General features: G+C 37.3%; 1 protein-coding gene and 1 pseudogene across 4 annotated transcripts in view; one reads left to right on the forward strand and one right to left on the reverse strand.

Moving 5' to 3' along the window:
* LOC106802967 (P2R1A-PPP2R2A-interacting phosphatase regulator 1-like) overlaps window positions 1–14,504 on the reverse strand; it is a 58,868-nt gene that overhangs the window by 35,736 nt on the left and 8,628 nt on the right. The gene's annotated exons all lie outside the window — the stretch shown is intronic.
* LOC101400990 (annexin A2 pseudogene) lies at window positions 8,399–9,431 on the forward strand (annotated as a pseudogene).

The following is a 14,504-nucleotide window of genomic DNA, read 5'->3' on the forward strand; positions in this document are numbered from 1 at the left end:
CTATCCAATTCACATAAGACAGAAAGAAGACTGCAATATGTGTTGCTCAAGTTTACATTTGTGAAAATATAAATACAAGGGACATACATTTGTGAAGATACAAATACAAGGAACGCTAGAAATGCCTAAGTAGATAATTTTTAAAATTGATTTTATTTAAGACACTATAGAGAAAGTCAAGTTTTTTCTGAGTGCCAATGATTTTATATCCTATTTAACAAGTCAGGAAATAAAGGTAAAGTTATAGAACAAAACACCGTGAGCAAACTATTATAGATTGAATTGTGTCCCATTAAAATTCATATATTGAAGTCCTAAGCCCCCAGTGCCTCAGAAGTGATTTTATTTGGAGATAGGGTCTTTGCAGATGTAGTCAGGTTAGGATGAGGTCATTAGGGTGGGCCCTAACCCAATACGACTGATGTTCTTATAAAAAGGAGAAATTTGGAGACAGACACGTATACAGGGAGAACAGTATATGAACATGAAGATGTCCATCTACAAGCCAAGGAGAGAGGCCTAGAACAGATCCTTCTCTCACAGCCCTTGGAAGGAACCAATCCTACCAACACCTTGATTTCAGACTTTTGGTCTCCAGAACTGTGAGAAAATAAATTTGTTCTTTAAGCCACCCAGGATGTGGTACTTTGTCAGGGTAACCCTAGCAAACTAATACACAAACTATATCTGCAGGGCAGCTGTTTATGTTAAGGGCTTTGGGAGAGAGCAAACTAAAGGCTGAGTGCTTTTAAACCTCTTGAAATACAAGCTCAATTGTTATTAGGAAAAGAAAATTACACTGAAAGAATAATTCCTAATATTTAGGAATTGCTATGTGTTTAGAAAATTAACTTCCCCAGCAATCATTTCACAATATATACACATATGAAATCATTACATTGTACACCTTAAAATTACACAATGTTACATGAAAATTATATCTCAATAAAGCTGGGGCAAAAAAGAAAATTAACTTCCAGCTTGATGTTCTCAACCTCTCTAATTCCTAGAAAACAAATAATAACCACAGTCAAGAAGAAATTGTCCATTAACTGCCTAACAGGAAGGGGCAATTGAAACCATACATTTAATTAAACATTGACCCAGAACCTAATATTGACTTGGGGCTGTGTGCTTATTTAGAAATAAAGGCAAACTTAATCAAGTCAATTTATAGGAAATACAGTGAATAAAAGAACATATTAAACACCACCACATGGAAACAGAATCAGAATGTGGGGCATTCTACAGGACAAATGGCCTAGTTTCTTCAATAAATAGTGGCATGGAGCAAAAACAGGAGGGGAAGGCTGTTTTAATAAAAGACCTAAGAGATATACCAACAAAACATCATGTATGGAACATGTTTGAATCAGTAAAAAAAGGCATTTTTGAGAATCAGGAAAAATTTAACATGGACTGGTTATTAGATGACATTAAGGAATAAATTTTGTTAGATATAATGATGGCACTGTGATCATGTAAAACAAAAAGTCCTTCTCAGAGATTCATACTGAGTGTTTATGAGTAAAAAGATATCAGCGATTTACTTTAAAGCTCCCTTCTCCCAAAAAATAGAAGTAGATGAAAAATGATGTACAAAATGTAAATAATACTTAAACCTGGATATTGAGTACATGGAGGTTCTATTCTGTGTTTTTAAATTTCCATTTAAAAATTTTTAAATATCCATTTAAAAATTTTTAAATATTTGATTTATATGCCAGACACTGTGCATATATTAATTCCTTTCATCCTTACAATAATCCTATGAGGTACCTACTATTATTTCTTCCATTTTACTAAAAAATGAAATAAATGCCTTTATTAATGTTATTAGAGTGGAAGTTCATAATGTTATGAGGTGAGAATCAGATATTTCTGTTTTGTACTTAAAATGTTAAGTTCAATAGCTAAAAAGAAGTCATGGTTAAAGAATGTATGTAAAGAAATTTCAAACTTAAGATATCTATCAGACCATTAAACTGTTGAAAATGTCTTAATTTTCCATTCAATCCGTACCCAGATTGAAAGTTAATGTTATTTCTATTTTCCCATTTCATTCATTTTCTACTTGTTTCATTTTAAATGTTTATAATATATATTCTGTCACTATGTAAATCAGTTGATTTATAATTTATATTACGAACCAGTTAAATTATTCTTGACTTCAAGCTTCATAATCAAATAGCAACATGTAATCAATTTTCAAACATTTGGTCTAATTTGGAGGAAGCAAAAAAGCAAATTGCACAGATAAACCAGAGGTCACTTTAACTACTACTTTTAGGTTCTTTCATTAAGAATTTCTAAAACAGCTATATACTCACAAAGACAAACAGTAAAAGAATGTTTTATTTACTAAAAAGTAAAAGAATCTTTTTACCTTAGTTTCTTGCTAGTGGACCTTAGGGAAGCCATGGTGTGAGAGGGAGAGGGGAAAGGAAGCAGGAGTTGGAGTACTAAAAACAAGGGTTACAAGATACTATGGATTTTGTGCCACTGAAACAGGGAAACGATGGCTGGAAAAGATCTAGTAATTTGGGGCTAACTCTTGGCTCTGACACTAACTCTGGACTTCGGGTGAGTTACTAAATTTCTCCCATCTTTAGTTTCTGATCTTATAAGGTTGTTGTGAGATTAAATGAGACCACAGATGTAAAGTACCTATTACAGTGCTAAGTAAATAATAAGTGCTTCATAACAGTTAAGCCCCCCTTGAACAAAAGTCTGCTTGTAGTTGGGTCAAAAAAAATCCCACCACCAGTGGTGGAGTGGTGATTTGGTCTTTTGAGTTCTGTGGCTAATCCTTGGATAATTAAAAGGTTTAATTCTGTATTAGGCTTTTGCTATTAAACACACACACACACATGCACAAAATATAAGCCAGCGAGATACAAGCGTCCCTGAACTCAGATCACTAAGAAATTAACACAAAACGATAGCACAAAGACCATTTTATCTGTCAAAAAAATTCTTCATCTGACGGTTTAAGAAAGCCATGATAACTATGGTTATTATAAACCTTAAAATTGATTTATATATGTAGCATTTGTCTTTTTCTTTGAGATCCTTGGAAGAAGCAGGATTCAAGGTAAAAGAGTATGCAGTATTTTGAGAAACTATCAATTTATTAGATAGTTAACAACCTAAATAAATATAGGATCCTTAGTTGTTTTTCGTTTTTTTAGAGAAACCATTCCTGGAATTAAAAACTTAATCACATATGACTTCACTTAGAATTACTGAACCATAGGTGGGTTTTTTTTTTTTTGAGGTAACATTGGTTTATAACATTATATAGATTTCAGGTGTACTTCATTATAATTTGACTTCTGTATATAATACATTGTGTTCACCACCAAAAGTCTAATTTCCGTCTGTCACCGTACAAATGACCCCCCCTTACCACTTTTGCCCTCTCCCCACTCCCATCGCCTCTGGTAACCACCAATCTATTCTCCGTATCTATGTGTTTGTTTGCTCTTGTGTTGTTTTCTATCTTCCACATACGAGTGAAATAATATGGTATTTGTCTTTCTATGTTTGACTTATTTAACTTAGCATAATACCCTCAAGGGACTGGGAGAAGATATTTGCAAATCATACATCCAATAAAGGGTTAATATCCAAAATATATAAAGACCTCATACAACTCAACAACAAAAAAACAACCAGATTAAAAAACAGGCAGAAGGTCTCAATAGACATTTTTCCAAAGAAGATATACAAATGGCCAACAGGCACATGAAAAGACGCTCAGCATCACTAATCATCAGGGAAATGCAAATAAAAACCACAATGTGATATCATCTCACACCCATCAGAATGTCAACTATTAAAAAGACAAGATATAACAAGTGTTGGAGAGGATATGGAGAAAGGGGAACCCTCATACACTGCTGGTGGGAACGCAAACTGGTGCAGCCACTATGGAAAACACTATGGAGATTCCTCAAAAAATTAAGAATAGAACTACCATATGATCCAGCTATTCCACTGCTGGGTATTTATCCAAAGAACATGAAAACGCTAGTAATTCGAAAAGATATATGCACCTCTATGTTCATTGCAGCATTATTCACAATAGCCAAGACTTGGAAGCAACCTAGGTACCCATCAGAGGAAAAATGGATAAACAAGATGTGGTATATATACACAATGGAATACTACTCAGCCATATGAAACGATTAAATATGGCCATTTGTGACAATATGGATGGACCTTGAGGGTATTATGCTAAGCGAAATAAGTAAGAGGGAGAAAGTCCAATACCGTATGATCTCACTCATAAATAGAAGATAAAAACAACAACAAACAAACACATAGAGACAGAGATTAGATTGGTGGTTACCAGAGGGGAAGGGGGAGTGAGGAGGGCAAAAGGGGTGATTAGGCACATGTGTATAGATTGTAATTAGTCTTTGGGTGGTGAACATGGTGTAATCTTCACAGAAATCAAAATACAATGATGTACACCTGAAATTTATATAATATTATAAACCAATGTTACTGCAATAAAAAAATAAAAGTCAAGCTTGCTTTAATGTTTCTGATTATTTCTAAACATTAAGTCAATGTTGAATTATCTAAAATATTTATTGAGTGCCTAATGCATGTTGGCAACAGTATTAAGTTTCAAATTAAAAAAAATCAAAAGTCCAATTGAATCTTGACTGAAAATTAAACTAATCAAAAGTCTCTCTCTCTCTCTCTCTCTCTCTCTCTCTCTCTCTCTCTCTATATATATATCAAAACAGAACAAAATAACTGTTAACATAAAAATATACGGCAGAACATCAATAGAACATTTTGTTTATCTCCACCTTTCCTCTCCCAAGAGACCAGATCTTAAAATCACCTCATTCTTCCTACCAGTTTTAGCCCATCATTAAAGCTTAGTGATAGGCATTACCAAGAAAAGGCTGAAACAGTCATTAAATCAGCAGCATACAAAAGAAACAAACAAAATCACTCCATCAAATACCTTAGAATCTAGCTGGGGAAACCAAACTTGCACAATATGGAATGACTTAAGGCAATCACTTTCAAGTAGTTCAGCACATTTTATTCTTGTTTGCCCAGATACTTGTTATCTAGGCCCTTTCTCTTTTTCAGGGCTACTTTCTCCTTTTTGGTCTTTTCTCAAAGTTTATGAGGACTCATACAAGAGAGAAATGAAAGAATGGAGGAATTTAAAGCTAAGTGTGGAAATGAGGCTTGAAAATTACCTTTAGAATTCATTTATCCATTCTATCTGTAACCTGGTTAGTTCTTGCAATGCCAGATAATGAATTTACCATATCTCATTTTCACATTATATCTTAAGAGCACATTGAGTTGTGCATTCAAAAATATTTAATGAGCACCTACTATATGCTAAAGCACCGTGCTAGGCCTTGGGGATCCAAAGATAAATAAGACATTTTCCTGTCCTTGAGAAATTCAAAGTCGAGGTAGGGAAAACTAGGCCACGGTAAGTGCCAGAACAAGTTATGATTTGTGGGAGCTCAAAGGACAGAGAATATAACTCTGCCTGGGGTCTTGGAGAAGGCTTCACAGAGGCTTCAACAGAGTAGGTAGGATTTATTAGATGGAGAAGGGGAGGGAGAGTATTTCAGGGAGTGGGAAGAGACGTTCAGGCAGAAAGGCATGTTTGGGGAATAGAGAGGTTAAGGGTAGCTGAAACTTGTACATGATAGGGTGTGGCAGAAAGAAAATTTGGCTGAAACCAGATTGTGGTTTCTGGACTTTAGCCTTTGAGCCCAATAGGAAACCTAAAGCATAGGTCCCTCTGAGTTCTTAAACCTCAAAGGTATTTTAAACAAGAAGATCATATCTGTTTTAGAAAGGCAGCCCTAGAAGCATATGCGGAACAAATTGAGCATAGAGGGAAGATGGACTAAAAGCAGGGTCACAGGCCAGGTAAAAGATGATCAGGGTCTGAATGACAAAGGGAGGGATGAAGAGAAGGAGGCAGATTGGAGAAATGATCAGAAAGAGTGAAAAGAATTAAAGATTGGCCTGAGGTGCCCAGCTGAAACCTGTAGGTGGATGGTGGCCAAGAAAGGCAGTAAGTGGAGCCAGTTGGTGGGTGGGGAGAAGATCAGTGCTCAAAAAATGTGTGCTGGACAAATAAATGTTTTTATGAAGCAGATAGTTTGAATTTTTATTAGGTTTTAAAATGTATCATATAACTTTTTAGGGAGCACATTACCTCACTAATTATATTTTGCTTAAGAAAGTGTTAAAATCAGTTTGTTTTTTCTAGTTTGCTAGAAGGGTGGAGGAAACAGCCAAAGTTGTAAAGTAACAATAGAAAATTCATATGTGATAACTGAAAATTCACTGCATATAATTTTGTGTGTGTGTGTGTGAGGAAGATCAGCCCTGAGCTAACATCCATGCCAATCCTCCTCTTTTTGCTGAGGAAGACTGGCCCTGGGCTAACATCGTGCTGATCTTCCTCCACTTTATGTGGGACGCTGCCACAGCATGGCTTGACAAGTGGTGCGTCGGTGCGCACCCGGGATCCGAACCTGGGCAGCCAGCAGTGGGGCGCGCGCACTTAACTGCTATGCCACAGGGCCGGCCCCCAGCACTGCATATAAATTATACTTGATAATTAGTGACAATTACTTCATCATAATTCACTATCAGAAAGATAGGGCTAACTCTTAAGTATTTCAGTATTTAGTGAGCTCTTATGTTTAAGCCACAGTTATTACCCTCAGAGACCTTACAATCCAGACATGAAAGCAAATACTTATGAAAGTATTTGCAAGTATTTGCTTTCATGCAAATACTTACAAATAAGAGACAAGGAAATGAGTGTTAAATGGAGGTAAAGTGGGGTTGGAATAAAACACAAAGATTAAGTGAATGGGCGTAGCGGGTGGGAGGTGGGAGACAGATAAGAAAGGCACAAGGTGGCATTTGAGTTGGGCCTTGTAGGACGAGGAGTTGGACAGCATAAGCAATAGAAAAGTGAAAGTGCTTGGCACGTTTTAGGAAAGGTTATTAGTCCTGTGTGAGTGGAATGCCAGGAGTCTATGGAGATACAGAGGACTCTGAGGCCAAGAAGTTGAAGATGCTGGAAAGCCTTGAATGCAATACTCAAAAATTTGAACTGTGGAAACATTATCTTCTTTGGTATACGTAGAAGAGCAAAATGATACCCAACAGCAACGTCTATTTAACTTTGGAATAGACACACTCAGGTATTCATCAGCCCCGATCCTGGTTCAGTTTCTATCCAGAAGATGGGTATAAAGAAGAGGGTGTTGGATGGCTATGGACTGCCGACTGACCAGAAACTCAGACTGGATGGTACTAATCATGTTCCAGGGTTGATATTTCAAGAAAATTTCTAATTCAAATCAATAATGCTACTAGCTGACCCTTCTCATAAAAGTCAGGAAACTTTTCTGGATAAAACTTACATAAAAGGGGTACATTGGATATATGATTTGTTGCTATATGAAATAGTGTTATAAACAACGTAACAGAGCTTCTCTTTCAAAGATCTATTCACAGTAAATGTGATAATGGTGATAATGCATGTAATATGCTTAGCACAGTGCCTGGCACATAGTATGTGCTCAGTAAATGGTAAATGACTATTACCACCACTACCACCATTATCACCACCATCATCAAATATGTCTCGAGTTCAATGTTTAATGATCTATAAACAACAACTTGGATTATATGTGGTAGATTTATAAAACTAGGCTATCTGTTCCCTGCTACCCAGAATTCTTTATTCTTTTTCCCATCTGATCTTTTATTTTAATTAATTAATTTTTAAAATAGACTTTTTTTAGAGCAGTTTTAGGTTCATAGCAAAATTGAGTGGAAAGTACAGACATTTCTCTGCCCTCACATACACATAACCTCCCCTACTACCAAAAGCCCCACAAGAGTGGTAAATTGTTATAATAAATGAACCTACATTGACACAGCATTATCATCCAAAGTTCATAGTTCACACTAGAGTTCACTCTTGGTGTTGTAAATTCTATGAGTTTGGACAAATGTATGACATGTATCCACCATTATAGTATCATAAAGAATAGTTTCACTGCCCTAAAAATCCTCTGTGCTCTACCTATTCATCCTGATCTTTTATTTTTCAACAGATACTGACTCACTTTTTTTCCTCAATATAAAGTAATACATGCTCAGTATAAAACATAATTAATGGGGAAAAAACAGCATCATCCACCATCCAGAGATTACCATAGTAAATATCTGTGTTTATTTTTCCAGACATGGATCCTACTACACATAGTATTCTGCAGTTTGGGTGGTGGTGTTTTTTTTTTAACTTAACATATTCTGCCTCTGCACCTGGGGATGCTCACAGCCCTTGGCTCCTGGGCCAGCTTCTATAAAAATGTCTACTGTTCATGAAATTCTGTGCAAGCTCAGCTCGGAGGGTGACCACTCTACAGCCCCAAGTGCCAACGGGTCAGTCAAAGAGTACACCAATTGTGATGCTGAGCTGGATGCTTTGAACATTGAAATGGCCATCAAGACCAAAGGTGTGGATGAGGTCACCGTCATCAACATTTTGACCAACCATGTCAACGAACAGAGACAGGATATTGCCTTCGCCTACCAGAGAAGGACCAAAAAGGAACTTGCATCAGCAATGAAGTCAGGCCACCTTGTCTGGCCACCTGGAGATGGTGATTTGGGGTCTACTGAAAACACCTGATCAGTATGAGGCTTCCAAGCCAAAAGCCTCATCCATGAAGGGGCCAGAGACTGATGAGGACTCCCTCATTGAGATCATCTGCTCAACCACCAACCAGGAGCTGCAGGAAGTTAACAGTCTACAAGGAAATGTACAAGACTGATCTAGAGAAGGACAGTGTTTCCGACACATCTGGTGACTTCTGCACGCTGATGGTTGCCCTCGCAAAGGGGAGAAGAGCAGAGGATGGCTCTGTCATTGATTATGAATTGATTGACCCAAGATGCCCGGGATTTCTATGAGGCTGGAGCGAAGAGCGAAGAGGAAAGGAACTGATGTTCCCAAGTGGATCAGCATCATGACCAAGCAGAGTGTTTGTCACTTCCAGAAAGTATTTGAAAGGTACAAGAGCTACAGCCCTTATGACATGTTGAAGAGCAGCAAGAAAGAAGTCAAAGGAGATCTGGAAAATGCTTTCCTGAACCTGGTCCAGTGTATTCAGAACACGCCCCTCTATTTTGCTGACTGACTGTGTGACTCCATGAAGGGCAAGGGGACTCATGATAAGGTCCCGATTAGAATCATGGTCTCCCGCAGTGAAGTGGACATGTTGAAAACTAGGGCTGAATTCAAGAGAAAGTACAGTGAGTCTCTATATTACCACATCCAGAAAGACAGAGAGGGCGACTACCAGAAAGTGCTGCTGTGCCTGTGTAGTGGGGCTGGCTGAAGCCCGAGACGGCACGAGCGTCCAGAAGTGGTGCTCCTATGCCTCCAGCTAATGGTCCTAGAAAATCAGCTTGTGACTAACAGCCCCCTTGTGCCCATCTCTGTGAGGATGACGTCAGCATTGTCCCCTGTAACCTTATTTTAGTTGTCTAAGCGTTACCTGGCTTTCCCAGCTAGTCTTTCCTTTTAGCCAAATAAATGAACAGTCCACAGAGTTGGAAGTGAAATCTATGATGTGAAACACTTTGCCTCTTGTATACTATGTCATAAACAGATGAATAAACTGAATTTTGACTTTAGAAACAAAACAAAAATAACAATATATTCCACACATCTTTCCATGTTAAAATTCACCTGCAACACCACTTTTAAAGGCTGAATATTATACTATATGGATGTACCATAATAATAAGAAGCACTCATTATGTGCCAGACCTGTCTTATCTCATTCAATTCTCACAACTCCCTGACATAGACATTATTATTGTCTCCATCTTAAAAATTAGAAAACTAAGGCCCAGAGAAATTGAGCAGCTTGCCCAAGGTCATACAGCTAGTAATTGCTAGAACTGTGATTCAAACACAGATAATGAAGGCTCATTCATTTAACCTATTCCCTGTTGTTGGACATCTATACTGTTGTCACATTTTTTGCTCGCTCTTATAAATAATGCTGTGATAACAACATTTAAGCTAATCTTTGCACACATCCTTAATGAATTCTTTAGGATAAATTCACAGAGTTGGAATTTCTGGGTCACAGGGCTGTTGATACACATTGCTGAACTGCCTTCCAGAAAGCTTATACAAATTTACTTTCCAGCAGTGTATGAGAATATTAATTCCCTGTAACTCTCCAACACTAGATATTATTACTAATTTAAAAAAAAATTTGTATGTCCATTCTTAACATACTTTAAAAATAATCTACTTTCTAAACCGAGGATAAAATATTGTGATTTATCCACAGTTTTGGATCTTCTCCCCCAATGCTCCCCTTTATTAGCATTGATCACCGAGAAGCTGTTGTACAGTGACATGCACCAAATCTGAAAAATTTAGGTTTTCCTTTAAAAAAATTCAAATATATATATATAAACACACATATCTTTGAACAAGTAGAATTTTAATAAGCTGAATCATGCTACTTATACTCATATTGTCATCATTCAAATGCCCAGAAAGTTCACAATATAGAATATGAAACCCTAAGATTTATAAGCTAATTGAAAAGACATGTTAACCTGAACTTAAGTATATACATATGCTCTATATACAGAAATTATGGTACGTTAGCTGTATTATAATGATATGTCATTTAAAAAAAGAAGAGAATTGCATGGTGTGGCAAACTGTTCTAAATAAATTATGAAAGACTTCCTGGAAGAGATTATTTTTAATTGATATCTAAGGGATAGAAAGGAACTGGTTTAGCTTCAGGCAAAGGCTTAGAATTTCCTATTGGAAAACTTTATCCAGGAAATCCTGAGAAGACTGCCTGAATGAAATTGATGACATCAACAGGGATATGGTGTGAAATGTCTGGGGAAGGTAGGATTTGACCTTGAGCTATAGAATCCTAAGCCACAGAAAGATTTGTTCTTAAATTAGACAAAATGTGGATCAAATATTGGACTTGGCTGATTCTTCTGGTAATAAAGTGGAAAATTAATTGGAGAAAAGAAGGCTTCTGGGCCCGGCCCAGTGGCTTAGCAGTTAAGTGCGCACGCTCCGCTGCTGGCGGCCCAGCTTCGGATCCCAGGCGCGCACAGACGCACCGCTTGTCCGGCCATGCTGAGGCCGCGTCCCACATACAGCAACTGGAAGGATGTGCAACTATGACGTACAACTATCTACTTGGGCTTTGGGGGGTGGAAAAAAAAAAGGAGGAGGATTGGCAATGGATGTTAGCTCAGAGCTGGTCTTCCTCAGCAAAAAGAGGGGGATTAGCATGAATGTTAGCTCAGGGCTGATCTTCCTCACACACACACAAAAAAAAAGGCTTCTGGAAGAGAATTCTCCCACAGGTTAAGTACTACAGGTGGTGTTTGCAAGGGAATTACCTTAGATAATTTTTCTACATGAAACAAAGTATTAAAATAGAAATAAAGAGTTTCCTGAGATGTCAATAAACTTCACTGGTATCTTTTGTGTAAATTTCCTATTGTGCCTTTCTCTTACACTGTAGAAAAAAAAAGTCCTTGGGAGGAAGCAAGAATACCAGCACCAAGGAATGACATCATGGGGTGGGGAGGGAAGAAGTGGGAGTGGGGGGGTTGGGGAGGGTGCTGGGTGAAGCTGATTCCCAAGCGTTATCTCCAGTGAAGACCTTAAGACAGGAGGAAAGATCAAGCTTAGTTCCATTTAAAAGAGAGACTACAGAAAACTAATATTGTAAAAACATTCAATTTTTTAAAAATAAATTTTTAATAGGTTGGCTATTTTAACCCATTTCCTACTGTAGTTACTAGAGATAAAACACTTAGAAAATCCCAAGCAAGAGTTGTATGCTATATTTATGAATGTCTCTGCCTGGTTCCTGAAATGATTCAAGGTGGCTTACGACCATACTGAACATGAATTGAATGTAGGCTAGAAGGACAGAGCATAAAGCAGGGTCAGGAATGTATTATACACTTGCTACTGGGTGGGCCATAAATTGGATTTAGAGTTTGTAGTTGCCAGTATGAAAAGCAAAACCTAATCAGATAAATATCAGTAGTCATAAGATTAAAACAGACAAATTGCTCAAGAAAAGCACAATCATTTGATAGGAAAATGAGACATTTCTCCTGCTTTTGGAGTAGAAGGGGGTCAGGATAGAGAAAAGAAGTGGCTGCACCAAAATCAACAGAGGTGCCAAGAAGAGAATTCGCAGTAGAAGAGTGGGGAACAGCCATGCCAACATTGGAGTTCTTAGGAGATAAGGCAAAGGGGTAATCCGGGGAGAAGGCATAGTCCCCATAGTCAGAAGAGGGCCTCAGGTTTCTGCTCATCAGAAGCGGAATGGAGTGATTTCCTGAGAGTGGTGAAGAAAATATTTGAACTTAACTAAGAAAATAATTGTGAGATAACAGATTTTTGCAAGGTTTGGAAATATGCATCTTTGTGTGTTAAATGGCACTCATGGTTCTTCAATGTCCTCTATAACCACAATTTTTTCTAAAACAGTTTTACCTACATTGAAATACATGAAAAGTAGCACCAATTTTTTAAATTTTTAATTGTGGTAAAATATACATAACATAAAATTTACCATCTTAACCATTTTTAAGTTAAGTAGTGTTAAGTACATTCATATTGCTGTGCAACCAATCTCCAGAACTCTTCATCTTGCAAAATTGAAACTCTATACCCATTAAACAACACCTCCCCATTCCCCTCTCCCCACAGTCCCTGGCAATCACCACTCTACTTTCTGTCTCTATGAATTTGACTACTATAGGTTCCTGCAGCACCAATTTTAAGGGCAGTCCAGTACGGGATAGGACCCTTAAACTTAGAGTTCATGATATCACTCAACGATACTTATATTTTTTCAAGAATGATGTTTCTATTTTGTAATTTGATATATCAGCTAGAAATGAAAACACCTGTATTGTCGAAATGCATAAAGTAGAAGTAAAATTCTTCCTATAATTCCATGCTCCAGAGATAACTACTAATAGATTGATACATATCCTTCTTGACATCTGTAAATATATATAAGATCATGCTATACGTATGATTCTGAACGCTGGGTCTAATTACTAGGTACAAAGATTAGTGAGGCCGCTGGGGATGGTAGAGTGGAAAGATGGAAGGAACCTGGGTCTCTGATGATATCACTGAGCCACTGAATTAGCCAACTCTTGGACCTCCTTTCCTCAAGACTTCTTGTTATTTGCGATAATAAATGTTCCTTATCATTTAAGTCGCTTCTAATTGGATTTTGTTACTTCGGCCAAAAGCATTCTAATTATCATGTTATTCTAGATAACTCAGCATATCTATACTGAAGGCAAGTATATACCTACATAAGTCTTATAATAATGATGAAGTGATACTTTGAACAAAATAAAAGCATATGCATAATGCTGTTACAGCAAGATAAACCAATAAACCTTGAAATTCCCATCATCAAATAAGTTAAAATGGCTTCACTTCTGCCAAACACAGTCCATTGTATAAGATGATTTATTTTAAATATGCATTGTATTAAACTTAAACTTATGCAAATTAGGAGCCTAGAATTCCTAAGGAAAATTATACATTTAAAAAAATGCCAGGTACATGGTTGCTCTATAAACATACTATTACTAATAAAAACATCTAATATTTATTGAGCATTTAACCTGTGCCAGTGCCATGCTGAGTACTTTTACTGATTAATGTAATCACCACAACAAACCTATGAGGCAGATACTCTTACATTCTCATTTTACAGAGGAGGAAATTAAGGCATAGAAAGGGTACTCTGCCCCCAAATAACCAAGTTCATATGTACAGTGCCATTTAAAGGTCCTCACTTCTCAGTCATTCTTTTTGTTGTTTTATTTTTATTTTTTTGCAGGGAAGGACTGGCCCTGAGCTAACATCTGTTGCCAATCTTCCTCTTTTTTTTTCTCCCCAAAGCCCCCATGCATGGTTGTATATCCTAGTTGTAAGTCCTTCTAGTTCTTCTATTTGAGCCGCCGCCACACCATGGCAACTCACAGATGGGTGGTGTGGTTCTGAGACCGGGAAACGAACTCAGGCTACAGAAGCGGTGAAAGCCCCAAACTTTAACCACTAGGCGATCAGGGCTGGCTTTCAGTCATTCTTTAACCCAATCCGATCTGGCTTCTTCTCACCCCACCCCAGTCTCCATTGAACTTGCTTTCAAATATAAGAAATTCATTAATAATCTCCATTTTGGTAACTCAATGGACATCTTTCAGTCTTTATCATGTTTAACTACTTGATGGCACATGACAATAATTTTCCTTGGTTTTTCATGGTACTACTCTCTTCTGAGTCTCCTTCTGCATCTATGACCGTTCCATCTTAGTCTTCTTTGGTGGAGTCTCTTCTGACTGATGTTTAAGTGCTGGTG

This window comes from Ceratotherium simum, chromosome X, assembly GCF_057802395.1.
Source record: "Ceratotherium simum simum isolate JZ-2026a chromosome X, ASM5780239v1, whole genome shotgun sequence".
In the NCBI taxonomy this organism is placed as follows: domain Eukaryota; kingdom Metazoa; phylum Chordata; class Mammalia; order Perissodactyla; family Rhinocerotidae; genus Ceratotherium; species Ceratotherium simum.